Source organism: Rhagoletis zephyria, unplaced genomic scaffold, assembly GCF_001687245.7.
Source record: "Rhagoletis zephyria isolate East Lansing unplaced genomic scaffold, Rhagoletis_zephyria_1.1 Rzeph_scaffold_00436, whole genome shotgun sequence".
In the NCBI taxonomy this organism is placed as follows: Eukaryota; Metazoa; Arthropoda; class Insecta; order Diptera; family Tephritidae; genus Rhagoletis; species Rhagoletis zephyria.
Window position 1 is genome coordinate 28,059 of NW_016157520.1, and position 12,841 is coordinate 40,899.

Consider the following 12,841-nt stretch of genomic DNA (forward strand, 5'->3'; position numbering starts at 1 on the left):
AATCAGCTGTCACCAAGAAAGCGACTGTCGATGATAAACAAAGGTGTGTGTAAAGCGCGAAAGAAAGCAAAATGAACAAACAAATGCGATATTCCTTACACTCTCACGCAAAAGCAACAATAATGCACCAAAACAGGCAAATATGCACGAAGGCCGACTAAATAAAACTTTTCAATCAACGCACTTTATGACTAAATCAAGTCAATTTATTGGAATTTGGCTTCAGTAAACTTTTTACGGTGTGAATAACACAAATTAGAACTGCTTAGCACTTTGTAAACGAGTTAAACTTTGGAAATTCTTTCAAGCGAAAGTTTAAGTGACCGCACAGTACGAACGTTGCCAGATGCTTATAAATTTAAAAAATTACGAGATATATGGGTTTCTTTTTATTTTACCCTATAAAATTAGTCATTCAAAAACTCTCCCCATTCCAATACTTACCATTTGTCACCGTAATTAGGGAATTTGAAATTTATGCATCCCTGCCAAGTTCAGATCCCTAGCATAATTAGCCTAAAGTGTCCCAGATTAAATCTTTCTGGCCTTTTTTAGTTTCTTCTATATACAGGATATAAGTAGCTTTAAAGTAAAGGAAAAAATATGACTAAAACTTTCGGTGTAATATATTTGATCCGATATCGGCCGTTGACATACATATGGCAACGCGGAGTGTATTCCAAATGGATTTTTAGAAGACAGTATTTGGTTAAAAGAAAAAATAATAAAAAACCCATTCCGTCTCAAATTTTGCATGCTAAAAAAATTTTAGTATGCTATTCTGCTCGGAAAATTAGCGCATACGTACTTTTTTATTTGTCGATATCATAAAAATTGCATGTTTTATGCACTTGTGAAAAATTACTCATTTATTTTCGATTCTCAAAAATTGAAATTTTTTTCGTTCTAATTAAAATTTTTATTTGTATTTCAAAATAATTATATATCTATTCGATATGCCGCTTTTATTTTTTTTACAAAAAAATACTTTGACATTGCACTTTTAATAAAAAGTTATAAATGGATATTTTTCAAAAATGCCATCTTTTCTTTCGAAGATAGCTTGCCTCAATACCTCTCAAAAAAAAAATTCATCAACTTTCATCAAATGGGTCGCGAGTTACGAATTTTTCTCTCAAAAATTGCAATATTCTTATAATACCAAAAAAACAAAAACGAAGTGCAATTTCGAAAAACCGTCCAAAGTGTATTTTTGTTCTATAATTATCTACAAATTCCCATAATTGTCTTAACTTTCCAGAAAATCAATGAAAATTCATTGACACAGTTGGCGTGGTTTGACTCATTATAACTTTTATAAGATAATATTTATTTCACTATGATCCTGTAAAAACAAAGCAACCTAACTGATTTAGCGCTATCGATAGTTTTGTTTTTTTCGAGACTATCGTGAATATTGATAGTTTTTCTGAAAACTATCAAAACTATCGATGGTGTGACTATCGATAGTTTGACACCTCTAAGTGATAGTGAGGACAATTTGAAAGAATATTTCAGTGAATGGGCCGTATGAGCAAAAACTAAGCAGTTGCTTTTTCTTAAGATTTCAAAAGTTTTGCTTGATTTATTCAAATAAATTTACCTAAAAGGTCTGAAAATCAATTGCTTAGAGTTTTTTCATAAGAACCAATGTGATACAACAAAGTCAATTTCATTTGTTAGTACAAGTCGCAATAGAAAAGATAAACAATTAATTCCTTTAAGTGTGAAAGTAAATACGAATACCTTTAAGATAATTTATGGATTGCTTGAGTTCATTCGCTTTAAAATATTTTTTTTTTTTAATTTTTTAAAATAGCCCCTTCCAAAGAGATGATAAAATATGTGTAATTTTTCATTACGAATCATTTTTTTTTAATATTAATAAAATTACTAAATTATTTCATTTATTTTACTTTAAAAACATATAAAATATTTTTAACCCTTTCAATACTTATGGGACACATATGTCCCAATGAGTGCTTTCGTTTTACTAAAATCCAAATATTTCTATACATCGCCGTGTATTTCCTTCCCATCAGTTTTTTACATGTTACACAATCAATTATGCTCGTTATGATCCCGTCATATCTAATGTTTCTGTACACACGTGCTTTGCAGTCGCAGTTAGATCGTGGCACGTGCTAGGTCAGTAAGTGAAAAATCATAAATTTTAGATAATTTGTGAGTAATTAATTGCGAAATTTGTGGAAAAATGGACAGGTAATATTCTACGAATAATAATGAACTTTTGTGAATTTGATAGTGTTGAAAATGTATATGGTATAGATCATAAACTAAATCTGGGATATATGTGTCCCAGCAGTATTTGCAACTGGGGCTTATGTGTCCCAACAGTAACATATTTAAAAATTACAAAATTCAATTTTTTTCCAACCAGCGGCCTAAACCGGGATATAAAGCGTTTTCGAGTAAATGATGAAGACATTTGGGCAATTCACAAGGTGTCGTATTTGTCGTGTTTGTCGTGAAGTCATGATATTTCATGACAGTTGTAAAAATGTTGTTATTGTTTTGTGAAGAAAAATAACACATGACGATACAACTCTGCAACCTATGTTTATTCGGTGTTATGTGAGGTTAAGTGCTGAGATATAATAAATAATCGTAACAGGTGTTCACAACCGTCGTGTTTTAACACAACTTTTGTTAGGAAAATATAATTTCACAACACCTTGTGAATTGCCCAATTATACGAAGATTGTTGGAAGTAAGCGATTCAGAGAGCTGCAGTGACTTCGACGATGACAGTGTTATTGATCCGAACTATTCAGATGATGACAGTTCGTCTGAAAGTGAATCGGATTTTGAAGGAGATCTAACTTTGCCAGAACAACATGTTGAGGAAATGCAACAACCACTCGGAGAACATTTAGTTTGGAACAACAGTAGTGCTAATTTCATTCCCAGAAAAACTCTTCCGGATTTGAAACGGCCAACCATTCTTGCTAAAATTGATAGAAGTTCAAAAGAACTCGATGTCTTTTTCAAGATTTTTCCAAGAAGCTTGTTTATGCAAAGCGCCAACTGCACAAATAAGCGAATCGAAATACTTAACAGTAAAATAAACAATAGCAACAGAAATGCTTCTACTTCTAAACAGGCAAAAGCCTTAGTACATCCAACTGATCAATACGAAATGACGATGGTTGTCGGTGTATACATGGTCATGTCATATAACCAACTACCCCACATGCATATGTATTGGTCACAAAATGGATCTTTGGGCAACGTGGCTATAAAGAATTGCATCAGCCGAGATCGGGTTTTCCTCCTTTCCTCAAAGCTTTATGTCAGTAATCCAATATAGCCCCAAGATGCTACTAAACCTTATTATATTGTTGAAATGGTGTCGTGCCTAAATTATACTTTTAAAAAGTCTCGCACAGACTGCGTATTTCAATCAATTGACGAAGCTATGGAAAAAATTAAAGGCAGGTCCACTTTGAAACAGTACAACCCAATGAAACCTATCAAAAGAGGAATAAAAATTTAGGAAAGATGCGATTCCATAACTGGATATAGCTATGATATCGATATTTACTCCGGGAAGGAACAAGTTCAGTCCGAGGGTACTCTTGGAGAACGAGTTGTAAAAAAAGTGTTCAACAATCTCGAATCCCATGACCGTTATATGCTGCGATCGGTTCTTCACTACCGTACACTTAGCGCAAACTTTGGAGTTTGGATTAGTAGGCACAATTATGAGGAATAGGAATTTGTTACCAAATATTTATGGACCAAAAATGGAATGGGGATATCACCTCTTCAAATTTAACAATGAAGGATGTTTGGTTTGCAAATGGCAAGACACCAAAGAAGTCTTACTCATCAGCAACTGCCATACTGACAAAGTAGCACGCGTGCAAAGAACTAATAGACTAGGAGAGAATATACAAATTCCGTGCCCTGAAGCTATTGCATTCTATAATAAATATATGGGCGGAGTATATCTTTCTGATCAATTTTCATCGCTCTACGATCCAAATAGAAAATCGGGGAAATGGTGGAAAAGAGTTTTTCAAAAGCTTCTTATGGTTTGCGTGTCTAATTCTTGGATTCTGTTTCAAGAGACTCGACATACAAAGGTCTCACTGATTAATTTTCTCGTGGAATTGTCGGAGCAACTTTCGGCATATGGGAAAGAGCGAGCAAAAGTTAAACGTCGTAGTAAAAGCGGCCGTCCTTCTCACCGATCAAACTTCTTATCAGGAGTTGGAGAATGTCTTCCAATAGAGGGAAAAACGCGTCGTCGTTGCAGAAGTTGCGCCGATAAGAAAAAGGAACACCGGACGTAAACTATTTGTTCCTCTTGCAATATTCCTTTATGCAAGGCCTGTTTCGCCAAATATCATACAACATAATTTCATGTACTTAAATTTTAATCAAAATATTCGTTAGCATAGGATAAGAACTCCGTGAATTCAATAAATAAAAATGTTTAGTTTATGTTTGTTGTTACTATTGGGACAACTGTGTCCCACAGTTTATTACGGGTGGAACAATGTTTTCCCAGGACATTTTCTCAATTCCCAGAAACATGTTTTTTTAAATATACGTCAAAACATATTTCTTGGATCACTAGCAATAACTTTTCATCATTTAATATTTTGTATCCTTAAAAAAACTTCCGTATTGAAAGGGTTAAGCCCATTTTTTTAAATAAATTTAAGGTTTTAAAAAGACAAAATTTGTACTTTTATTCAAAGTAGCCTCGCAGGCGAACGTTAGTATTAAAGGAATAAAAAATAAGGTTAGTATTCTAGGGTTAACTATATAAGAGGACTTTCCCGGAAACCCTTTATAGTTATATCTATACATCCTATAATATAAAGTCCCATAATATCTGTGGTCATAAGCAATAACCGCCGCGAAAGAATTGAGTTATAGTAGAGGAGACCGTGGGAGATCGACCTTCGCCGATCTGATAACTCGATGAGACATATTTTTTATCAAATATAATTTATAAACAAATATGCCTATGATAACTTGCCTATCGAAAAGTGCTCATAGCTATTTTTAATTTAATTAATTTTAATCAATATTCTTTCATCACCTTCACTCTTGTGATAACCGAATGAGTTTTATCTCAATTGATAGTTTTTAACACACAGAATATGCCTTGGTAGGCTTGCCTACTTATTTCTGTACATGGCTACTTGGCAAGTAGATGTGAACAGGTAAGTCAATATAGGTAACTACAGCGATCTGTTAACCAATCTAAATTGATATCATAGGTAAGATATTTTAATTACAAAACCAATCATATAGGCTTGCCTGCAAAAAATCGTACATAAAATATTATTGCCAAGCTATAAAGTTTTAGAATTTTAGCTATTTGATAGGTGCGAGAGAGAAAGTAGAGCGTCCGAGGTCCGTGTGATAGAACAGGAAACAACATAGCAGCTGCACGCTACCTGACCGTTGAATGTACCCGAGAGCGCATGCTGGTGTATATGCTATCGTTTTCTGCAACTACTATTCCATGTGTATGTGAAACTCTCGTTACCTAGGTTATTTAAAAAGTTATAGAAAAAAATAGTTTGGTTTCCCCATAAGGTTGACATTACAATCCAAATCTCGAATTCAGGTCTTGCGACTAAGGGCCGTTTTCTCATCTAACTTTTAAATTACCAGGCACTTTATCGCCTCGATATACGAGTTTTCGTTTTCTCATCAGCGCATTAATATCTCGAATCGATAAATGGTTGCTCACCCGATGCAACCTTTAAAAATTTGTACCCAACTTTAAATTTTGGTTTGGTTTTGATTCATCAGTCAGATATATTAGATATCTCTACCAAGCTTTTGGTTTTTGATAAGAGTTGCTCTTGCTCTATATTTGCTTATGTTGCATTGCCAACCTTAGAAATTTTATGTCGAATGTAGTGAAGTTTCACACTCGGAAATGTAGTGAAGTTTCACTCTTGGGAATAACTTATTTATTTTTACCGGTAAGATAAGAAAACGAAAACACTTTAAAGTGAGGAACAATTTATCTGCCCTGTTAGTAAAAGCAACTTTACTGCTTACATTAAAAAACGGCCCTTAGGCGATTATTGCTTATGACCACAGATATGTACGTAATAATGTAACTTCGCGCAAAATGCGCCGATTTGAAAATGCTTTTTTGGCAAATTAAAGCTTAGCTACCTGGGAAGGATAATTTCATTATTTGAAGTTACATATAAAAGGGGTGTGTCAGTATGACAAAATGTCGTAAAAAATCATCAAATCGTTTTTAAAACTGCTATAAATCAAAAACAAATAAATCGATCGAAATATTTCTTCGTTGCAGTTAAACTTTGAAATTATTACTTACTTTCTGCATTAAGGCTGTTTGTGTGTATGTTGGCCGTATGCTAAATGTACCAAGATGCGTTAAGCGGGAAGAAGCAGGCAAAGCAAATATACGAAAAAATGCGCGCTTACGCATCTGTTCATTTGTTTTGTTGTTAGTGGATATGTTCGCTGTTCATGATGCAATAATACAAGGTGTTATCGGTTGGCAACTTCTCGCTCTAATTCCGCCATATTGACTGCTTTAGGTGAAACATTGTTACTTCTTTAACAATTCTTTGCCAATAATATAGTTGAATTTTTTTTATTTTTTCCAAGTATACAATTTTTTTTTCTCAAAAAGGTATTTTATCTTATTATATTTCGTTTCATTACGAATATACTATAAAACAGCAAATTTTGTTTAGAAGAAAATGAAATGTTATATTTTTCACCCAAATGGGGATTCATTTCTTCCCGTTTTTCTTCTTATTCTACTGAGCTAAGGCAGTGTCAAATCGAGCTGTCACAACTGATACCACCTTGTATTATTGCATCATGTTCGCTAACTGCACTAAATAAGAATAAGCAAGCAAATCTTAAATCAAAAACGTATGCTATTTCCCTACATGCTAACTTTTTGGTTTGTTACTCACAATTTTTTGTATTACCCGCTACAAGCACATTTCAACACATCAAAAAGCATTTCCTATACTAATTATATAAAGAAAAGTCCCTTCTCTTTATATGAGGTGATCTGATGAACGGCTGTACTGACTTTTTTGGAAGTTTGGATACCTGCTGCGGAATTCCCAAGGATGGTTATAGGCTGATAATAATTTCAATATATCAAGAGAGCGTGGCATCTCCCATACACTGAGGGAAATAATGCATAGTAAAAATGAATACTTTATATTTGATTATCGTTTAAAAATGTTCGTATTTAAAAATAATATTGTCATACAAAATTTATTACGCACGTATTTGACTGTTCACATCTGAGTATGTATATGTAAGTGTACATACGCACCCCAAGAATGCAGAGCGCCGCTCTAAGAGCGGTGACAACACACATACATACATAGTACATACATGTTTATCCGTACAAATCGCGTGCTGTGGTGTTGATGGATATTCAACATTTGAAAGCAAATTTATATGCCTGAGTGTAGCTGAGTGCGCAAAGATGCTTGCCACAAGTTGTTGAGATCCGGAGATGGTCGGGTTCGAATTCCACTGCAGGCAACATGCAAATTAAATTTTTTTTTTTTAAAAAGTGGAGGCTATTGGAAAAGGGTGCGTAACGCCTTCCAAACATAATAAAACTTTTACCTATTCGTAAATATGTGCATATATAATTCTTCGGTAAGTGTGTTTGGGAGTGAACTTCTCTTAATATTAAGGACTGTATTTAGGGTTGCCAGATTTTTAAACGGACAGTACATTTATACTTTCGATAGAAAAAAAGCAGTACAAGACATAAAAAAGGAGTACATTTTTTTTAATTTTTTGTGCAATTTATTGTTACAAACTACCATTGATCAGGTAAAAACAAACAAAGATATCATAGAAATCTTTTTCAAAGCAAAAATAAATAACTTAATGGTTTGGCTTTCCAGTAAGGGCGGTCGTTAAAGAGATGGTGATCGAAGGGGAAGTAGGCGTGGGACCTCCAAGTAGCCTTTATGGAGAGGGCATGCACCGCCATTGACAAAAATGTTACCACCTCGGCCCCTATGGTTCCCTTGGGACTCCTTAGAAAAATGGCTAAAAGTCACAATTTTCACTTGCGTTTTTTCGCTTGAAAAATGCTGAATATTCATTTGCACGGGACATTTTATATACCCTTGCTAACAGAAGAGGTGCCACATGAAATGTTATACACTTTTGACAAAAGAAGAGAGTCCTTTCGATTGCTGAGTATGATGTCTTATGTTGGACAAAATCTCCGTCTTTTGTCTAATGGACCCAAATTGGGAAAATTAGCCTATGGTTACAGAAGATATGTAATAAAGTAACCGACGAAGACTTGCGTGCCGCTTTCGCTTTTCTCCCAAACCCGTTGGTAAACCCAAATGAAGGTAAAAATTTAAAACCTAATTAATAAAATTGAAGTGAAATGTAGAAAATTAACAATAAACTACTTTTTTACTTGCGCTTTTTCCTCAAAGTGTTTAGCGCCGGTAAACCCAAATTCAGGTTAAAATTTAAAAACGAATTAATAAAGTTTAAGTAAAATCTGTGGATCATTAACAATAACTCCTTTTTTTCGCAAAATCTATAAAAATTCCTTTTATTTTTCAAAAAAAAAACTGTGCAACAGTTATTATTTTACTGCCTGTATAAAATATTAATAGCTGGAAAAAGGAGTACAGAAGAAGTACAAAACTAATAAAGGAGTACATTTCCAGTTATTTTTTTGTGGGCGTACAAGGTAGTAAATTGTAATAAAAAGGAGTACGTTTACTCCCAAAATCAGTACGTCTGGCAACCCTAGCTGTATTTGCCAGTCGAGTCGGGTAGAACAGTGACAATGATTTTGCCTGTCATATGATTGACTATGCTGATAGAATAAGAATTTTTTTCAGTGATTATCATTTGACCGGTCATATGATTTTCACTGATGATGGAAAGAAAAGCAAATATGTCCACCATTATAAATCACAATTAAAAAATGCTAGAAACGAAAGGACGCGGTCGGAAGTTTTATCGAGAAAGTGCGAAGAAATCAACGATAGGTATTTTGAAAAGAAATTAAAGTATTTTAAAATAAAACAATCACTTTTAGTAATGCTATGAGCAGAGAAAAGGTCATGTTGTTTAATATGACGTTGAACCCCATCAATTGTGATGAGTAATATTTGACCAACTATTATAGCAATTATGATTAGTCAATACTGACCTAAGATCCCATCAAGCATGATTATTCATGTATGTCCAGAATACAGAATACGAATACAGAAGGTGGCGCTGATTGTGATACCGCTAACTCTCTCTTGAAAATTTCGACAGAAATATGTAAATATGTATGACGTCATAGGGGATTTTGTGTATTGCCTGTGGAATATACATATACATTAGGGATCGGCAAAAGTAAAACTGTAGCTGTGTTGGTGAGCACAAGAGAACTGCTCCGCATGAGCAGCCCGGTAGGAAATATAAAATATTTTATATATGTACATAAGTATGTGTGACGCTGATTAACTATAAAAGTGTCATAACCCCAAAGAAAAAATCGGGTTAAGTATGCAAGAATAAACGTTAACTCTTCTTCTATTTTGTGTAAAAATTTCATAGCTGTACCATTTACCAGTAGCTCACTAGAACAAAATATGTATTAATATTTTACTATGGGAGTATATGTTAATTCAAAACTTTAAAGCCTTTTTCTCGAATTTTTGGTTTTTTAAGTTATGTAAATGAGCGACAGGCTCACAAACATATACACATATGTATTTTGTGTTAATCGAAACTTTCCATATCCTTACGAAATTATAAGTAATCCACTTGGAAACAGCGTTATGTAATTTTATAATAGAAAGCCATAAATTTGAAAAAACGACTACGACAACAAGTAACATTTAAATTGGATATTTTTTTACTAATACCTGGAAATTTAGATAACTAAGGCCTTATAAAATTATAACATAACATAACATGACATAGGACAACATTAACATTCTATACGACCTAAAACAGTTTTCTGAGTTCATCAGAAGATGGATACTTTTCAAAGTTTATAAATAAGTATGATAGCGACTTTTGGAAGAAGAGTTAACATTTGATGCTATTTTTTCAGAATATAAAAAGATTTTGTATTGTGTTGTTAGTGGGCATGAAGCTTCTTTAAATACTGGTACGTAATCTACCAAAAACTAAAAATCCAAAAAAAAATTACATAGCGCACTTTGCAAGTGGACTACTCATATTAAAAAACGTCTTTTAATAGCATATTTCCTGTTTTAAATACCTTACAACACAAACGGCGTTTCATTCCACCAAAAGCATTACAGCAATACATATTTCTCGCAACGCATCTTTGCATTCGTCAAACAAAGCAGAACAGCCACCCCCGATGTTGATTTGTTGCTGTCTCGCCAACGACTAAATGATAGAGCGTAAAGGCCCGTCCACATAGAACTTTGGCGTTGCGTTGGCGTTGGTGTCGCTACAACAGCTGACTATAAATACATGAATTCAAGTGTAGCCGTCCACATAGCCAAAATTCGACAACGCTCACGCCAACACAAAGCAAAAAGATGGCCAACTCTCAACTGCGTCGTCGCTCATCAGCTGTTGCAAATAAATAAAATTATGAGAATTATTTTTCATTTTCAATCAAGTGCGGGCAAGAAATATCGTTTTTAATGCAATTATTGATATGAAATATTAATTTATTTGTCGTTAGAATGTTAATTTAGTGGCCCAAGCATTCGCTGCCAAGCGTTCATTGTAGCAAGCATACTTTTAACGTGCGTTCTGTCAAACCAACGCCAACGCCAAAGCCAACGCGAAAGTTCTATGTGGACCGGCCTTAAGAATACGTGTGAAGTGAGCATGAACAATTGTTCTATGGCGTGCAGACAATTGATGTACATATCGTCGTTTAAAGTACAAAACCGCGTATCAGCAAAATGCAAAACCGCGTATCAAGATAATGCAAAACCGCGTATGTGAGGTTGCATACATTTTTTTCTAGAGAGTAAAAACACTTATATTTCAAAATGGTTCTCTTTTTTATAAAGCAATCGGATTTCTGGCTAGTATATTTCCGGACGAATGGCTAAGGATTGAGCCAGGAGCTTATGTGAGCAAATACAATTTTTGGCAGCCAATGTCAGTTACGCGGTTTCGCAGAATGACGATACGCGGTTTTGTTCTTTAAACGACGATATGTATAGCAGAAATACGGTTGCTTTATAAAAAAGAGAACCATTTTGAAATATGTGTGTTTTTATCCTCTAGAAAATAATTTCTACAACTTCACATACGCGGTTTTGCATTTTGCTGATACGCGGTTTTGCATTTTAAACGACGATATCCAAAACATATACATCAGTGTCGGCCACACCTACACAATCACATTTTGAGCATGTGTTGAAAGCACAAAAGCTCATCGATACACCCAAAAATATCTGCAAACGTAACACAAAGGTTTGTTTTTGCGAAGTAGGAAGTTAATAAAGTTTAAACTTTAAAGCATTGTTGTTTCGTTTATATATATTTTGGTAAAATAAAACGCACATACATTTATATATGTGTGCATGCAAAGAATAGTCGCCCAGTTAGCTTTGCTTAAACCAAACAAAAATCAACCCTACACGCATACATCATACAACCGTTCAGCGACTGCTCCAGCAGCGCACAGCCTAAGGCCGTGGTTACGCCACCAATATCGATTGGCAATCATCGTGCAATTGTTGTTGTGCCCAGCACGAAGTGAGAGAATTTTCGAAATCGAACAGCCAGCACGATTTGCTGGGTGAACCGAACAGCCAGCACGCCAATTTGTCAGGGTTGCAATACGCTATTTTGCGAAAAAGTGTTAGTATTAAATATTAGAATAGTACAAAATAAATTTTTATTATTATTATAAAGTAGATATTAAAAATTAAAGAAAGAAAAAATATTAAGTTGTTCTTCCATTTTTCATTTTCCGACTTCAATTTTGATGCATTTTTAGTTGCATTGTATGAAATGGAAAAAGGCATTTCTTAAGAAGCAACCCTGTGCTCGCCAATCAGCAAACAGAGCGTAACCACTTCCCACCAATCACCGAAATTTTTCTCTTTTGACTGCCAATTAAAATTGGTGGCATAACCACGGCCTAAGCTAGCAGCTAAACTTTGACTGGCAAGCAAAGCAAACAAATATTTTTGTCTTGCTGTGAATGAAAGCTTTTTACTGTCGGTGTGAGGATGCCAGTGAGAAAGCTCGAAAAAGCTTATGCACGCGTGCATAGGCTTTGGTCGCTGCTGATATACATACTGATCACGGTGGAGAAATACAGAAGGGGGCGCCGATGGCAACACCGGTAATCGGCTCTCAGTGAATTTGACAGAATCAGCTGTTTTGCTGACGTCACAGTCGAGTTCACTGCAGTAGTGATGTGCTGAGTCAATACTTTCGAGTATTGATCGATATTCGGTACCGATTTAAAAAGTATCCAATGCTCTCGATACTCGGTACCGAAAAATTTAGGTGTCGAATAAAAGCGCACATAGGCCAAAAATATGGAAAAAACGGTTCAGGGGAGACTCCCCTATCTAAACCCGAATGTAGGAGCCAATAGAGCTTTTAATACTGATTCATATGCAAGATTTATATATGTCGGTTCGAGGCCATATTTAATACAGAGAAACGCTTACTTGTTTGTAGCATTTTTGTTCCAGCTGAATCGGACGATATTATTTTTGTAGGCCTGGGGGAAGATTCTGTGACCACTTAGCGACAATTTTTGATTCGGTATCGGTTTTGTTGACGTATGATATGAAATATGTTTACGTCAACAAGTGCGATATCGATTCGAAACTTGTCGCTA